Source organism: Lissotriton vulgaris, chromosome 6 (genome assembly GCF_964263255.1).
Source record: "Lissotriton vulgaris chromosome 6, aLisVul1.2, whole genome shotgun sequence".
Classification (NCBI taxonomy): domain Eukaryota; kingdom Metazoa; phylum Chordata; class Amphibia; order Caudata; family Salamandridae; genus Lissotriton; species Lissotriton vulgaris.
The window spans coordinates 1,015,157,088-1,015,175,580 of NC_141694.1; the positions used below are offsets into that span (position 1 = coordinate 1,015,157,088).

General features: G+C 44.0%; 1 protein-coding gene across 3 annotated transcripts in view; it reads left to right on the top strand.

Annotated features, from left to right (window-relative positions):
• VIT (vitrin) overlaps positions 1-18,493 on the top strand; it is a 1,955,513-nt gene that overhangs the window by 1,653,147 nt on the left and 283,873 nt on the right. The gene's annotated exons all lie outside the window — the stretch shown is intronic.

An 18,493-nucleotide genomic window follows, 5' to 3' on the forward strand; every position in this document is an offset into this window, starting at 1 on the left:
TTAAAATACGACAGGGCCACTTACAATAACATTTTCTAGATATACATTTGCGGGCAAGGAGTTACGAGTCCCATTTATACCGGCGCCATTTTGGGCGAGGCCGGGCAGGTCCAAGATATAGTCAAAATGTCTCCACCAACCATCGGCCAGACCAGAACCCCTTTCGGCCCTTTATGCTACAAGATGGTGTCTTCCATTCAGAAAATATTGGTGGCAGCATTTTGAAAAGAAACAGAAACAGCCGTTCTCCTAGTGAGTTTCACATTGTTACATTTAGGAAGAATGTTGAAGAGTAGTATGTGGAAAATCTGAAGCCATTTTTCTACAAACTCTCAATCAGACTTGGATGGAAAAAAAAAACCTGAAGAATGTACAAACTGAAAACCAATTTTTTTCTGTATAGCACCAACAGTAACGCTTGAGTCAGCTTTGTGTCAAGCCGCCATTTTCATTCAATCAATAGCGTCCCCCTGCACACATTCAGGGACCTGGTCGTGTCTTCAGATGAAACGCATTGTAGGAAAAGAAGCAGAAAGGAAAAGGAAAAAAGTTCCGCCGGACCTCGGGAGCCAGCCGCCTATGTCATGTGCCACCTTTGGCCACACCAGGGCAATAGTGAAGCTGCAGCAGGTGCAAATAAGCTTCACACAGTCCTACAAGCACTGCTCAGAAATCTCAACTGAGGCACTCAACATCCAGGACTTGCCATTCGGATCTTGGCGCCTTGTGCTGGTTCCGACCTATTCACACATCAGTCCACTACTGACATCACCTCATAAGCCAACGGGGCACCCCACGCCGACTTTCGGCGCAGCATTGTAGGATGGCCACACCAGTGCGGCCACTTGCTGGACTCCACCTCGGTGCCATCCGGATCTCGGCGCGTTCGAGTCACTGTGCCGGAAGAGTGACCGGAACTCAGCTGAACACGCCGTCTTTCGGCGCAGCATTGTAGGATGGCCACACCAGTACGGCAATTTGCTGGACACCACCTCGGTGCCATCCGGATCTCGGCGCGTTCGAGTCACTGTACCGCAACAGTGACCGCAATTCAGCTGGACACGCCGTCTTTCGGCGCAGCATTGTAGGATGGCCACACCAGTGCGGCAATTTGCTGGACACCACCTCGGTGCCATCCGGATCTCGGCGCGTTCGAGTCACTGTACCGCAACAGTGACCGCAATTCAGCTGGACACGCCGTCTTTCGGCGCAGCATTGTAGGATGGCCACACCAGTGCGGCAATTTGCTGGACACCACCTCGGTGCCATCCGGATCTCGGCCCGTTGTGCTGCCTTCGGCCTATTCGCACATCGGTCCGCTACTGACGCCGCCTCACGTGCCAACGGATTTTCTACGCTTTTTGTAGCCCTATGCCGCATAACAGGTCATGTGACTTGTTTATAAAACTTTTCATTGGTTCATTTTACTTTTGGTTTCCTAAAGATGGAAGGCTTGGTCATATGACCTAAAAATAACACTTTTCATTGGTTTAGAACATTTTTTTTTCCCAAACGATGAAAGCCCCACCTTGTTTCTGGATCATTCAGACTGAAGCTGGCGTCAGCATGAGAGCACCACCATCTCGTGGCTCCGTCGTGGTCATTCCGCGAGCAATCATGGCAGCCGCTCCCCACCGGAAGCCTGCGGGAGTCGGGGGCCCCCAAGACTTTTATACAATCTTCACGGCTGAGGGGACGCTTTTCGAGAATGGAGCCCAAGCCCTAGCAGGCAAGCGTCCGAGTTCCAAAGTGTCCCAGGGCCATTTCAGTGGACCAGGCCCAAAACCGAGGAGCCGTCCGCCATTTTAAGAGCCATGTGGCAGCCGCCTATCGCTGCACTGCAAGAGTGGGAGCAACTCAACAACATGGTGAGCGAGACGCTGTGGCCGCAAGAGCGAGCGCAACTCAGCTAGATGGCCGCCACCTGGGGAGGCCCATTCACGCCGGCTCCCCCACGCCCCCCCCCGGGCCGCCGCACGCCAATTTTCGGAGCAGCATTGTAGGATACCAAAACCAGTGCGGCAGTTTACTGGACATCACCTGGGTGCCTGTCGTACATGTTGTGTCAGCCATGTGACACTGGACACAGACCGCTACTGACGAGGCCTCCCCCCGCACCACCCGGGACGCCCCACGCTGTTTTTCTGTGCTGCATTGTAGGATCCCTAAACCAGTGCGGCACCCAGGCGACATCACCTGGGTGCCGTCCAGAACTCTGCACGTTGTGCTGCCTTGGGACTATTCGCACAACAGACCGCTACTGACGAGGCCTCCCCCCGCCCCACCCGGGACGCCCCACGCCAATTTTCGGAGCAGCATTGTAGGATCCCTAAACCAGTGCGGCACCCAGGCGACATCACCTGGGTGCCGTCCAGAATTCTGCACGTTGTGCTGCCTTGGGACTATTCGCACAAAAGACAGCTTCTAACCATTGTTGCTTTTTGTGTTGAGAAATGTTTAAATGTTTTTAGTTTTTGTTCCGTTCGTTAAAGTTAGTAGTTAATAAAGTTTTATAACCTTACTTTGTTGGAGTGTTATCTATTTTTTTAAAAACGGGTGAATGGGGCCTTGAATCAGGTTATTGTCATGTGTGGGCTTTGGAAGTGTGCTGCTGCAGGATCGGACATTTCAAACTCAAATGCACGTTCTTTTTCTTACCTTTCCGAAGCATGGAGCGCAATAGCAGGCAGAGAAAGGGTGATGCACGTGTTGAACACTACCTGACCTGGCAAGTTGCTGGCAGTGCCCCCCCGCCCGCTCCTGAAAGAGGGCACACACACACCGCCGCCCCGAGTACTTCACAAATCTTTAAAAGACCATGCGCTTGTTCATGAGGCTTAAATGGTTTATCACCTCTTCTAGAACCCCTGCATCGACCCTCTGACGTTTCATGGAAAAATTACCATGTAACACAATACCAAGCCCTGTCAGCTGAAACCCCAAGGAATCGTGGGGCATATTATCAAGGGGGTTTATCTCCGCTTTTTTGGCTTTAAAAGCCATGAAAGCGGAGATAAAATTATTTCCCTATTACCAAGCTGTCGCTAACACCAGTTAGTGACAGCTAAAAGGAGATAGCGACCATCTTGGGCCCCGCTTTGCATGTCAGTGATACTTATCACTAATGACATGCAAAGTGGCGTGCCAAGATGTTAGCGACTGGAAACAGTCCCTAACATCGCTACCTTCTATTACCAACTTTTGGAGATATTCGCGCTAAGCGCGAATATCTCCAAAATCTAACACCTGCCCTGAGCAGTTCTTAGCCATGTTATCCAATGGGAGGTGGATAACATGGCTAAGAGCATTAGGTCGATAATACATGAATATCGCTGACTTTTCTGCGATAATAGCAAGGTTTATCTGCGATAAAAATCGCCGATGTGCGGCGATAATTTTTGTCTCTAAACAAGTTAGAGACAAAAATTATCGCTAGTTGTTCGTAATATGCCCCCGGGTTTTTGCTTGCAGAAATCGGGAGGCGGGAGACTAGCACTGAAATCAGTAGTCACACGCCTGAATCAGGAGGATTGGCATGTCTGAATTCTCTACAGCTGGGGCCATAAACTACATCCGCAGGGTTAGGTGATAGCCTGGGACCAGCCTGGCATCTAAAATGGCTGCCGTGCACGACAAAATTGTGGCATTCGAAAAAAGGCAAGATGGCGCAGCCGCTGGAAGAGATGTATCAACATATATCAGCCTCCTCAGCCACCCTCAGGAAACATAGGGGATTAGGATACGTCTCCCGCACCCCCTTATACCTAGTACTTTAATTAACGAAGCACAAAATGGCGAATTCCCGTTTCGCTACCAGTTTGCGGCCCAGTTCGCGGCCCGTGAAGCGCTTCTACCGTGAAAAATCATTTTTTTTTTATTTTCCCCACGGGACCCTTTAATAACCCCAACAACATTCCTAGGGGGTCAAGAGGGGGATACCTTGCCCCCTTTCATTAAATTCCCCCTTAGTTTTTCACCTTTTCTTCTCTCTCGATCCTACCGAGAGACAAGATGGCGGCCGCTCCGGACTGTCACGCAGCAAAAAAAAAAAAAAGCTCACGCACAGCCGCTGGAAGAGATGTATCAACATATATCAGCCTCCTCAGCCACCCTCAGAAAACATAGGGGATTAGGATACGTCTCCCGCACCCACTTATAACTAGTAATTTAATTAACGAAGCACAAAATGGCGAGTTCCCGTTTCGCTACCAGTTCGCGGCCGCGCTTCTACCGTGAAAAATCATTTTTTTTTAATTTTCCCCACGGGACCCTTTAATAACCCCAACAACATTCCTAGGGGGTCAAGAGGGGGATACCTTGCCCCCTTTCATTAAATTCCCCTTTCGTTTTCCACCTCTTCTTCTCTCTCGATCCTACCGAGAGACAAGATGGCGTCCGCTCCGGACTGTTTAGAATGTTGACAGACACCGGAGAGCCAATCAGCTTTCTGCGCGCAAAGTTCCGATAAGCGAAAAGTAAGCGGACCGGATCGCTGCCCAGAGCGCTGTTACAGATATATATCTTGGTTTGAACGTTAATTTCTCAAAAACTACTGGAGCACATATATTGAGACCTAGCAAAGGCACATCGGGCTAACAGTCCCTACAATTTTGCCAAGTTTCGTGCAAATCCATTCAGCCGTTCGAGCTAAAAGTGAGTCCAACCGCCCTATGGAAATTAACATGGGAAAAACGCGTTTTGGGACCCCCCTTTTTTCTCGGCCCCCCCTTGACGAAACCCCCTCAAATTTTCAGGGGCTGCTCAGAAACAAAATGTGCCATTTTCCTGAAAAGTTCAGCCGATTCCGTCCACAAACGCCAAAGTTATTAGACATAGAATTTTCAAAAGTCCCATAGAGAAAAAATTCTAACTATATATACCTACTGGCTATCGCCAGTAGGTAATATATATATATATATATATATATATATATATATATATATATATATATAACCTACTGGCATCTCGCCAGTAGGTATATATAGTTAGGATTTTTTGTCTATGGAACTTTTGAAAATTCTATGTCTAATAACTTTGGCGTTTGTGGACGGAATCGGCTGAAATTTTCAGGAAAATGGCACATTTTGTTTCTGAGCAGCTCTTAAAAATTTGGGGGGGTATCGTCAAGGGGGGGCCGAGAAAAAAGGGGGGTCCCAAAACGCGTTTTCCCCATGTTAATTTCCATAGGGCGGTTGGCCTCACTTTTAGCTCGAACGGCTGAATGGATTTGCACGAAACTTGGCAAAATTGTAGGGACTGTTAGCCCGATGTGCCTTTGCTAGGTCTCAATATATGTGCTCCAGTGGATTTTGAGAAATTAACGTTCAAAACAAGATATATATCTGTAACAGCGCTCCGGGCTGCGCTCCGGTCCGCTTACTTTTCGCGAAACGGAACTTTGCGATGCGAAGCTGATTGGCTCTCCGGTGTCTGTCAACATTCTAAACAGTCCGGAGCGGCCGCCATCTTATCTCTCGGTAGGATCGAGAGAGATGAAGAGGTGAAAAACGAAGGGGGAATTTAATGAAAGGGGGCAAGGTAGACCCCTCTTGACCCCCTAGGAATGATGTCGGGGTTATTAAAGGGTCCCGTGGGGAAAATAAAAAAAAATGATTTTTCACGGTAGAAGCGCTTCTCGGGCCGCGAACTGGGCCGCAAACTGGTAGCGAAACGGGAATTCGCCATTTTGTGTTTCGTTTTAATTAAATTACTAGGTATAAGGGGGTGCGGGAGACGTATCCTGATCCCTTATGTTTTCTGAGGGTGGCTGAGGAGGCTCATATATGTTGATACATGTCTTCCAGCGGCAGTGCGTGTGCGTCTGTTAACGTTCGATTCGATGGAAATCAGGAAGTGTTGACCGCCAATTTGTCACTGCGATAAAATATTTTGTTTTAAATGAATCCTTATTGATAAACATTGTCTGCGCCATCTTGCCTTTTTTCCAATGCCACAATTTTGTCGTGCACGGCAGCCATTTTAGATGCCAGGCCGGTCCCAGGCTATCACCTAGCCCTGCGGATGTAGTTTATGGCCCCAGCTGTAGAGAATCTAGACATGCCAACCCTCCCGATTCAGGCGTGAGACTACTGATTTCAGTGCTAGTCTCCCGCCTCCCGATTTCTGCAAGCAAAAACCCGGGGGCATATTACCAACAACTAGCGATAATTTATGTCTCTAACTTGTTTAGAGACAAAACTTATCGCCGCACATCGGCGATTTTTATCGCAGATAAACCTTGCTATTAGCAAGGTTTATCGCAAATGCGATAAAAAACGGCCGCAATGCATGAATATCGCTGAAAAGTCAGCGATATTCATGCATTATCCAGCAAATGTTCATAGCCATGTTATCCACCTCCAATTGGATAACATGGCTAAGAACTGCTCGCAAATGCGATAAAAAACGGCCGCAATGCATGAATATCGCTGAAAAGACAGCGAGATTCATGCATTATCCAGCAAATGCTCTTAGCTATGTTATCTACCTCCCATTGGATAACATGGCTAAGAACTGCTCGCAAATGCGATAAAAAACGGCCGCAATGCATGAATATCGCTGAAAAGTCAGCGATATTCATGCATTATCCAGCAAATGCTCTTAGCCATGTTATCCACCTCCAATTGGATAACATGGCTAAGAACTGCTCAGGGCAGGTGTTAGCTTGTGGAGATATTCGCGCTTAGCGCGAATATCTCCAAAATTTGGTAATAGGAGATAGCGATGTAAGGGACTGTTTCCAGTCGCTAACATCTTGGCACGCCCACTTTGCATGTCATTAGTGATAGATATCACTGACATGCAAAGCGGGGCCCAAGATGGTCGCTATCTCCTTTTAGCTGTCACTAACTGGTGTTAGCGACAGCTTGGTAATAGGGAGATAATTTTATCTCCGCTTTCTTGGCTTTTAAAGCCAAAAAAGCAGAATTAAACCCCCTTGATAATATGCCCCACGATTCCTCGGGGGTTTCAGCTGACAGGGCTTGGTATTGTGTTACGTGCTAATTCTTCCAGGAAACGTCAGAGGGTCGATGCAGGGGTTCTAGAAGGGGTGATAAACCATTTAAGCCTCATGAACAAGCGCATGGTCTTTTAAAGATCTGTGAAGTACTCGGGGCGGCGGTGTGTGTGTGCCCTCTTTCAGGAGCGGGCGGGGGGGGGGCACTGCCAGCAACTTGCCAGGCCAGGCAGTGTTCAACACTTCCATCACCCTTTCTCTGCCTGCTATTGCGCTCCATGCTTCGGAAAGGTAAGAAAAAGAACGTGCATTTGAGTTTGAAATGTCCGATCCTGTAGCAGTACACTTGCAAAGCCCACACATGACAATAACCCGATTCAAGGCCCCATTCTCCCGATTTTTTAATAATATATAGTACTCCAAAAAAGTAGGTTTATAAAACTTTATTAACTTTTAAATATAACGAACGTAACAAAAACTGTAAATATATTTAAACATTTTTTGACAAAAAAAAACAACAATGGTCCGAAGCTGTCTTTTGTGCGAATAGTCCCAAGGCAGCACAACGTGCTGAGTTGTGGACGGCACCCAGGTGAAGAACCATCCCTTCTTTAAACCCCATGGTGACCAACTAAGTGCAGGTTTTACATAAAGCAGTGTTTACCTAGAGTGGTGCTGTGTAGGACACTCTGAATGGAAATTAACCAGAACTATAACGATAACAACAACAACAACAATAATATAACTTTTATGTTTAAATTACGCAAACATTTAGCTAATCTGCTAAAGGGAGGAGTCGCCATTTCTTTTGATAATTTATTCACCCATCCGTAGCCTCTCTATTCTCCATTACAATGTGTTTCTTGCTGAAAGTAACCAGAACTATAACCATAACAACAACAACAACAATAATATAACTTTAATGTCCAAATTACGCAAAGATTTAGCTAATCTGCTAAAGGGGGGAGTAGCCATTTCTTTTGAAAATTCATTTATCCATCCGTAGCCTCTCTAATCTCCATTACAATGTGTTTCTTGCTGTCGCTAGCTGATGAAAAAACTAAAGTGATAACTTCCTCATCCTTATTTTGTCTTTCTTTGTTTCTTAAGATGTTATCTGTGTCAACCTCTTCCGAGAATGCTGATGCGTTAGGGATTTTCTTGTGTTTCTTAATAGCATTGGTGTCTGCACACTTCTTTGTCAATTCTGTTTATATGATAACTGCTTCATAAACAGACGATATCTTTGTTTAGTCATTAGTGTTAAGTGTGTCTGAAACTACAGTGCCATTCTGTTTTTCTTTCTTCAGGCTCAAAACAAAGCCGTCTGAAACTGAACTCAGACAAAACAGAAGTCCTCATCTTAGGTAAATCCCCCTCTGCATGGGACGACTCCTGGTGGCCGGAAGCCCTCGGAAATGCACCCATCCCGACAGACCTCGCACGGAATCTTGGCGTCATCCTGGATTCTTCACTCTCTATGAACAGACAAGTCAGCGCCGTATCCTCTTCCTGCTTTAACATTCTTCGCATGCTCAGAAAAACTTTTCGCTGGATCCCCACCGAAACAAGGAAAACAGTCACCCATGCCCTGGTCACGAGCCGAATGGACTACGGAAACACCCTCTACGCAGGTACCACCGCTAAACTCCAGAAGAAACTACAACGAATCCAAAACGCCTCAGCCAGGCTCATATTAGACATCCCACGCAACAAACACATCTCTGGTCACCTCAAAGACCTCCACTGGCTACACGTCAATAAGAGGATTACTTTCCGTCTGCTTACCCACGCACACAAATCACTCTACGACATCGGACCAGATTGCCTCAACTCTCGACTGTCCTTCTACACCCCCTCCCGCCAACTTCGCTCTTCCAACCAAGCCCTCGCCACTGTACCTCGCATCAACAAGACCACCATGGGAGGCAGATCCTTTTCATACCTGGCTGCCACAACATGGAACTCACTCCCCGCTTACCTTCGCCTCACCCAGAATCACCTAGCGTTCAGAAAACAGCTTAAAACGTGGATTTTTGACAAATAATCCTCCTCCCCTTCCCAAGCGCCTTGAAACCCTCTGGGTATGTAGTGCGCTATATAAATTTTATGACTTGACTTGACTTGACTACAGAGTTTTGCGTGTTGTTCTTTTGAGCGACAATTATTCCAGAGGTTTCAGGTTCACTTGTTTTGTCCTGCAGTGAGTTAACAGCTTTAGAGACTTCATGTTTATTTGCTATGTCCTGCTGTGCGTCAACTGCTTCAGAGACGTCAGCCTCATTTGTTATGTTTGACTAGATCCTGGACCTGCCCGGCCGCGCCCAAAATGGCTCCGGTGTAAATGGGACTCGTAACTGCTTGTTGTGTACTGGTTGCCCAACCTTGATATCACGAGATACGTATGCAGTTGTGAAGCACATAGCGGAGGCTCGTCTGCTGTAGTGGGGCGCCCCTTTATCGTTTCAGTTGCCATTCCACCCGCTTTTGCTACACTGTGCCTTTTCCGCCATTCAGCTGTTTACCGCCCGCTCTTACGGCTACAGCGTCTCGCTCACCATGTAGTTGAGTTGCTCCCACTCTTGCGGTGCAGCGATAGGCGGCTGCCACAGGACTCTTAAAATGGCGGCCGGCTCTTCGGATTTGGGCCTGGTCCAGTAAAATGGCCCTGGGACACTTTGGAACTCGGACGCTTGTCTGCCAGGGCTTGGGTCCCATTCTCGAAAGCGTACCCTCAGCCTTGAAGATTCTACAAAAGTCTTGGGGGACCTCGACTCCCGCAGGCTTCCGGTGGGGAGCGGCTGCCATGATTGCTTGCGGAATGGCCACGACGGAGCTACGAGATGGTGGTGCTCTCATGGTGACGCCAGCTTCAGTCTGAAACATCCAGAAACAAGGTGGGGCTTTCATCGTTTGGGAAAAAAAATGTTTTAATCCAATGAAAAGTGTTATTTTTAGGTCACATGACCTAGTCTTACATCATTAGGAAAACAAAAGTAAAATGAACCAATGAAAAGTTTTATTAACAAGTCACATGACCTGTTATGCTTACGTTACGCGCTGCGCGGCGCGCTCTGGATCGTTTCCGGGAAGCTGCGCCTTGCGCACCGGAGCACTTCCGGGTGCGCTAACGCGGCGCGTCATATGACGCATTACGCGACAACGCAGGTCCAGAATATAGTCAAAATGTCTCCACCAACCAGCGGTCGGAATACAACCGCTTTCAGCAGTCCAAAAAGTTCGGTTAAATCTTAAGAGCGGGAGCAACTCAACTACATGGTGAGCGAGACGCTGTAGTCGCAAGAGCGGGCGGTAAACAGCTGAATGGCGGAAGAGGCACAGAGTACCAAAAGCGGGCGGAATGGCAACTAAAACGGTAAAGGGGCGCCCCACTACAGCGTGTCTTCAGGTCAAACGGATTGTGGGACAAGGTCCAGAATGGAAGAGTCATCAAAAGGCAAAAAATTCCGCCGGACCCCGGGAGCCGGCCGCCTATGTCGGGGGCGATCTCAGGCCACACCAGGGCAACACGACTTGGGGAGGGGGCAGGAGCCAAGCGCCCCCTCTCAGTCCGCGCCATCTCACCGTCCCTCGGGGGCCTCCGTCAAGCGGTTTAGGGAGGCACCGTATCACATTGTTTTCCAATGCAGTCAGGTCCACAAACGGACCCCACTTACTTTGAATAGTGAAGCTGCAGCAGGTGCAAATAAGGTTTAAACAGTGTAACAAGCGCTGCTTAGAACTCTGAAGTATGGCACTCAACATCCAGGACTTATGCCATTTGTGTAAGGCAGTGACATCGAAGCAACTCAGGGACCAAAAGCATGAACGAACACTCACGTATGAAAATCTTATTTGGGGAAGGGGCAGGATCCAAACGCCCCCTCCCAGTTCGCGCCACTACACCGTATGTAGAAAATCTGAAGCCATCGTTCTACAAACTCTCAACGCTTGCTATCAGTGCTTGAGTTTCATGCTCGATCGATTGAGCTAGCCGGATCGGGCAACAAAAAGTATAAAATAGTTATGTAAATAGTTATTTAATAAAATGTTTTACCCTGTTTCTTTGCTGGTGTGTTGTCTATATTTTTAATATTTGCATAGGGTTTGTCGTTATTTTGGGCGGGGTGGGTGGCGGAGTCGAGCTGTCTTGCAGCCCTCATGGTGTGGAGCTCAGTTCATTTCACTATTTTCGTATTTCTCATGAAGGGTTGTTCCTAATATTTGTATTTTACCGAGGTCAAAAAGAGATCGAATTAGTGGTCTACTGATTTTGCTCGATTACTTTTATTTTTTTACACAATTTTTCACTATCTGCAAAGACTAAACAGAGTATTGCGACTTTGTGCTTGTTTGTAAATAGAGAATGATCCAAAGAGAACCAATTCTAAAACAGTAAATGCTTGGATAACAATCAATCAAATGGAGAGACAAGCAGGTACGACGGATTACAACGGGGGTAAAGGTCTGCGTTAACTACCGTTCACTATCTGCAAAGAGAGAGTACTACTAAGAGAAAAAAGGGGAGGGGAGGGGGGGGGGCAGCGTTCAAAGCACATCAGCGTGCATAAACACGAAAACGTTTTTACCTATCACGTACTTGACATTTGACAGCTTTTGATATTTGCTATTAAAAAACCATTGAAATTCACAGAAAAAAACAGAGGTTATAGTCCATATATAGTTAGGAATTTGCATTTACAAAACCTTGAAAATTCAATGAAAAAACCATTGGTTATAGAACATATATAGTTAGGAATTTGCATTTACAAAACCTTATTTTACTCGCATAAAACCATTGAAATTCCATATATAGTTAGATGCGCTAACTATATATCGCGCACCCGCAATCCACTGCTGATGATGTCACATATTACATCATTCATGACATGGTCAGTGACATCACTGATGACATCACTGATGACAACTCAAATGACATCACTGACAACATCACAGATGACATCATTCATGTGTTAATATGATGAACCTCTACAGACTCAGATATAACCTTAGATACACTCAGTGAAAACAGACACTCACAGATTGTCACTCATCCATGGAGTTACTCATACACCTAGACAGTCATGCAAAGAATCAATCACACCTCCATTTCCTCAACTATACAGTTATACACACCTTACGTATTGAAACATATTCTAACACATATTTACTCTCTTATACAATCACTGATACAAGTTTTCAATGATCCATGCAGCCACTCACACATTCACTGGCTCTTAAACACAGTAATTTATATGTGTCAACTCTCGCATGTACTGTGTTTTACATATGTACTTACTTTGACATGTAGCATTGAGATATCCAATCACTCACCAATACACTCATGCACACAGTCAACCACCCATACAGCTGTTTCCACATGCAGTTTTGAACCCATAAATCTAGTGAATCAGCTGTTCACACATCTATGTACAGAGTCACACACCTCCCAGCCACTCACACACATACTCAGTCTCCCATACAAATACTTGGGCAACCAAACAATAACCCATATAGTTACTCATATAGCTACTGATCAACACATGCAGCAGTTTACAGAACAACAGATATAATGATGCACAAATTAATACAGTTTAATCACTAACCCATGCACTCAGTGAGACACATTTAATCACTCCCTCATACAATCAGTCATGCACCTACTAAATCCTTCATCCAGACATTTATACATCCACTCATTCTTCAATATGTAAGACATATTTTAACTTTACAGAAACATACAGTCACTGGATGTTGTCATCAGTGATGTCATTTGAGTTGTCATCAGTGATGTCATCAGTGATGTCACTGACCATGTCATGAATGATGTAATATGTGACATCATCAGCAGTGGATTGCGGGTGCGCGATATATAGTTAGCGCATCTAACTATATATGGAATTTCAATGGTTTTATGCGAGTAAAATAAGGTTTTGTAAATGCAAATTCCTAACTATATATGTTCTATAACCAATGGTTTTTTCATGGAATTTTCAAGGTTTTGTAAATGCAAATTCCTAACTATATATGGACTATAACCTCTGGTTTTTTCTGTGAATATATATATATATCTTTTTAGACATTAAAAAATTTCGCGGGAGTTGCGCACCCACTGCCTCGAGCACGTATATGACGTCACGTGGAAGCACGCAAGCATCGCGAAACGTAATACGTATATGACGCGTATGCGCTTGGAGTCACGCACTGGTCGCAAAGCAATCACACAGGATAATACGCACCCATCGCATACCCTATGCGGATCCCACACAACAATCCTAAAATGGTTGCTAGGTTCCACGCAGTGATCGAAGAAGGTGCGCTTTGGCAAAACTACTGATCCCAGAATGCTGTGCAAGGGATAATGTACTACTAAGTACACTCCGTGGTTTTTACTTAAATACGACGGAAACTGCCATTTAAATCCGCCCTGCCATGACCCCCTGATGAAAGTGCAGGAAACACTGAAACGCGTTGGGACAAGAGAAACAATGACGGATGTCTTTTCAAACTCGGACAAGCAATAAATACAAGTGAAAACTTGCCTGCAGTCGTGTGATCCTTCGAAGCAGAGCATCTTTGAATTTCTACATTTTTGCATGACAGCTGCGTCGTGGAAGGAAGCACTGCCTCGGAAAGGAGGAGGGAGCCGTCGGTGGAGGAGCCATGTACAGGAAATCCCTGTTTACTTAAGGTGACTGCAGGAGCGAAAATTACCGAGTAAGAAGATTACAACCGGGCTGCACTGAAGCACCTAAACTAGATGGTGTGCTGATACTAGGACACTGCAACTTGGACAATTAACATGCCTTGGCGGAACCCACTGTGGGTAAGAACTCGATGGCAAAACTACACCGTGATGTCATTTGAGATGTCATCAGTGATGTCATCAGTGATGTCACTGACCATGTCATGAATGATGTAATATGTGACATCATCAGCAGTGGATTGCGGGTGCGCGATATATAGTTATTGCAACTAACTATATATGCGAATTTCTATGGTTTTGTGCGAGTAAATTAAGGTTTTGTAAATGCTAATCCCTAACTATATATGGTCTATAACCAATGGTTTTTTCAGTGAATTTTCAAGGTTTTGTAAATGCTAATCCTAACTATATATGGTCTATAACCTATGGTTTTTTCAGTGAATTTCATTGTTTTTTTAAAAGCTAATATCTATAGCTGTAAATTATATTCTTATTCTAATTCACAAATATATTTTATATATTTTTGTATTATATTTTTTTAATTCAATTTATATTATAGTTTAAATTATTTTTTCTTGTTTCGCTGCCGGTCCGCGAACCGGTAAACGTTCCGTTAGTGCAAGTACCGCGTTAGAAAGACACATCGGGACGCGTCGCGTAATCGCAACGTATCGCGTTACTGCGTAATGCGCCTTATGACGCGCCGCGTTAGCGCACCCGGAAGCGTTCTGGAACGCGAACCAAGGCGTGAAACGCAGAGCCCCGGAAAAGATCCGAGGCGCGGCGCAGAGCGCGTAACGTAAGCATAACAGGTCATGTGACTAGTTAATAAAACTTTTCATTGGTTCATTTTACTTTTAGTTTCCTAATGATGGAACGCTTGATCATATGACGTAAAATAAACACTTTTCATTGGTTTAGAACATTTATTTTTCCCAAATGATGAAAGTCCCACCTTTTTTCCTCACTCCGACTTTCATTTTTATGAGAGAAAGACCTGTTTTTGCTTGCTTAGTCATGGCATTTGTAGTAGCTGCAGCTGGTGGATCCCCACCACCTCCACCACCACCAAAAAAGAGAGGACCAACTGGCCAGGTCATCTTCCAACAAGAGGAGGAAGAAGAGGAAGACGAGGAACAGGAGCAAGGGACAAGGGTTTTTTTGAAAGAAATGCCAAGGACTTCCCATGTTAAAGTCAATTTTATTTGGCAATTTTTTTCTTTTCCTCAACATGAAAAGAAAGTAAATGCCAGGTACGTTACCTGCCTCATGTGCCACGAAAAACTCTCCAGAGGGACCGAAAAAAAATATAGTTATGGTAATCATACCATGCATCGACACATGGAGAGCTGGCACCCGATTAATTATAGTGCTGCACAAATTAGAGATTTGGTGGATAACCCCCGACCGGCCAATGCATCCACCAATGAACTAGCAATAACTGAATCAGAGGCAAGGGAAACGGTACCAAATCTCCAAAATAACTTTGGGCAGATGAAATTGACATGTATACAATGTGGCAAATTAATTTCATGTGGAGAGAGGAGTATTACTCTAATAAATAGAGCATATGAACATCATCAATGTCCAAAACGTCCAAGAAAGTAATTTTTTTTTTGTTGCTCCTGTTGAGCCCTTTGAAGTGAATCATTTTTGTTTCCCCTTCCTCCAAAAAAACACAAAAAAAATATAAAACAACAAAAATAATTAAAAAAAAGTTCTTTTCAGAACTACCTTCCCTTTTAAAAAAAATTGCTAGAATGTTTAGCACTCTAGCATCCTCTATTTCTTTTGGTTCGCTTTCCGGTTAGCGTTCCGGTACGCGAACCGGGAGCGAACTAAAAATTTCTTTTTTTTTTTAAAAAAGACGAGTAAATAAACAGAGAGTAATGTGAAAAGAAAGACAAATAGAGGAAGTAACACACAGTTACTGTTGAAAGAGGGACTGATAAAAGGAGTGAAAAGAGTAGTATAAATAAGTAATAGAAAAAGAAATGAAGGAAGTAGCAAAGGCAGGAAACTAAGGGTTAAAGAAATGAAGCAGTGGAACTAATAAAAGTTAAATCTGATAGACATGTAACATAAAGAGTACTAAACACTTACCTTATAATTGTCATTAACGTAGTAAATTATCATTTTTATACTTTTAATCTGTGTAAGAAAGAACAAAAAAAATTAAATTAATACAAGGTAGTAAAAAAAGAGTGAGCATGAGACAAAATGAATACATATTATAAATCACAATTCAAAGTAGAAAATTAATTAAACATATTTAATGGTTTATTTTTGCTGTTATCAGAAAATATCAAATTTCACTGAAAACAGTGAGTTGAAGGTATTCATCATATAACAGCGGGGAAAAAAAAACACAATCAAAATGATTGTGTTTAAAAAACCCAAATAATATAACTAAGCAGAAATAAGGAACTGCACCAAAGTAACTTACTTTCTATGACGTCAAAGGATGTCCTATGAACAGCTTATACTCTGTTGTGCTGTTACTGTTTTCTGCCCGCCACTTTCTGAAAGATAAACTCCATTGTTTTAAGAAAACTGAGACATACAAAGCAATTTAAAACAGCACACTAAATTACAGCAATACCTAGAATCATTATAGTCCAATTACCTACCCTAAATTCTCACTTCAGTAATCAAGTCAAAAGGCAACATTGCTTCGTACTCAATTAGTAATGTTTGCTGAAAGACTAGCCTTTTTTATATTCCAAATAAGCTGTGTAATATCCAGATGTTGTCAAACGACCATCATGTCATATAATAGCTGCAGTTGCAAATGTTCTTCCTGAAATCGATGACTGTGTAGCCCAAAAATTTTTAATTAGACTTAACAACTTTTTTTCATCCAGTAAAAGTAGTATTATGAAATAATACTGTAAAAGCATTTATATGGTTTCTAAGCCATAAGATACTTAAAATGGATAAAATACATACAATGATAAAATGATGACTAAACGTACTCAACTGGTGTTTCTAAGATACGCCTACCCCAGTGTACCTAACCTAAGCCTAGGAGGTGGGAAGGAGTAGATGAGTTACAGTTTTTGCCAAGAATCTGAATCAAGAATTCTCTAAGGGTATAATCAGCTCCGTACCTTGGGTATAGAATGAAGGAGGTCTTGTATCTCTCTCTCAGGACTCGATCTCCCAGTAACCTGCGAGGGTAGCAGGGAAACACTGGAGCTGGATTTCTCGGCAGGAGAAAAGACAGCGTCTCTCTCAGTGCGTCAGCAGGGAGGGTCGGCTTCCTTCGGCACTCGCATCAGCAGGGCGTCGGCCAAGTAGATAGGCGATCTGCTCCAAACCACTGTGTCTTGCTTAAGGCAGATGTTGGTATATTTATACCTGGAAGGTGCCGAGTTTGACGTAAGGTTGGACATAAGATGTCACTAAGAACTGGCAGTTATTTCAGGACTCTCAGGAGTTCTAGGACAAATCAAAACAGAAGCAGGGGGAATTCCCGGGCTGCTGGGAGCTTGGTTGGTTTAAGAACGCGTTGTACTTTCTAGGAGTCTATGGGAGTAGCCTTGCCGTATTTGGACTGCATTGGCTATGACTTAATATGGATATGATTCTTATGCCTTTATAAGGATATGATTTGTTAAAACCACATAAGGGCATAAATCGGGAATATCTAATTAGGGTCCTAGATACATTCACAACACCCACTCCACGTATAATGTCCATCATTACTAAATACTAAGTAATACTAAACATATAACGATGCATGTGTTTTCCAGCCCACCCCAAAATACATTGTAAGTATTTGAAATGGTATATACACGAAAGATGAGTATAATACTGTACGTTTTTGTAAGCAGTGGTGTCATTCAGATAATGCATTTTTTGTACATTTAGAATGTTGACTGAATGAATCACGAAATTTACATTTATGAAATGGCTCTTAATACAGAAGAGAAGGTCGAGACCATTTCATCACATATTTATACAAGACTGTCATGGGAATATCTAATTAGGGTCCTAGATACATTCACAACAAAAGGACTGACTGAACAACAATGTATTGGTCATTGTTGTGTGCCAGCAAATCAAGATTTTATAGCCCACACCACCTCCCCTGACTATGTGTTGAATTGCTCTGTTTCGCTACTATGTGAGAGTGAAGGGTTACAATAGGGTACTTGGTTCCCAGTAATAAGACGATTGTGAATTTGTTACTTACGCAAAACCGACATCTATTGCAACTAATAACCCAATTTCTTAAATTTTCCTTCTGGTAGACCTGTAATCTTCGCAAAGATTCCTCACTGCCCTCCATCCTCCCAGCTGAGTCAGTGCTGCGATTAATAAGATTCAAGTTATGCAAAGACATTATGTGTTGTATTTGTTGCTGTCATCCATCTCTCTGTCATGTCTCAATGGGGCATGAAAAATACACCAAGACCAGACTCCAGCACTTTAAATGGCATCTGTTATACTCCGGTGATATCACGTCCAGAGGCAGAGTCTTGACTTGAGCTAGGGCCAACCTAACCGCACTGGAGAATCAATTGCTGGGGGAAAGTTCTATGGTCAGCCTAAACCCTGGTAGGAGTACTCATAAGGTGAGAAATATGCAGCAAAATTGTATTTACACCTGAACTATTGTTACTTTAGGTAGGTATTTTTTGTTTAGGAATATCACCATAAAGACACTCTGTACCACATTCACAAAGGTCTAGCGTCACCCGACACTAAACCTGTTTGGGGATTAACAAACCAACGCAAATTGGTATTTGTATAGATTTGTATGGAAAACTGATGCAAAGTAGCGCAAAACACTGCTTTGCATTACTTTGCGTCAAGGGGTAGTT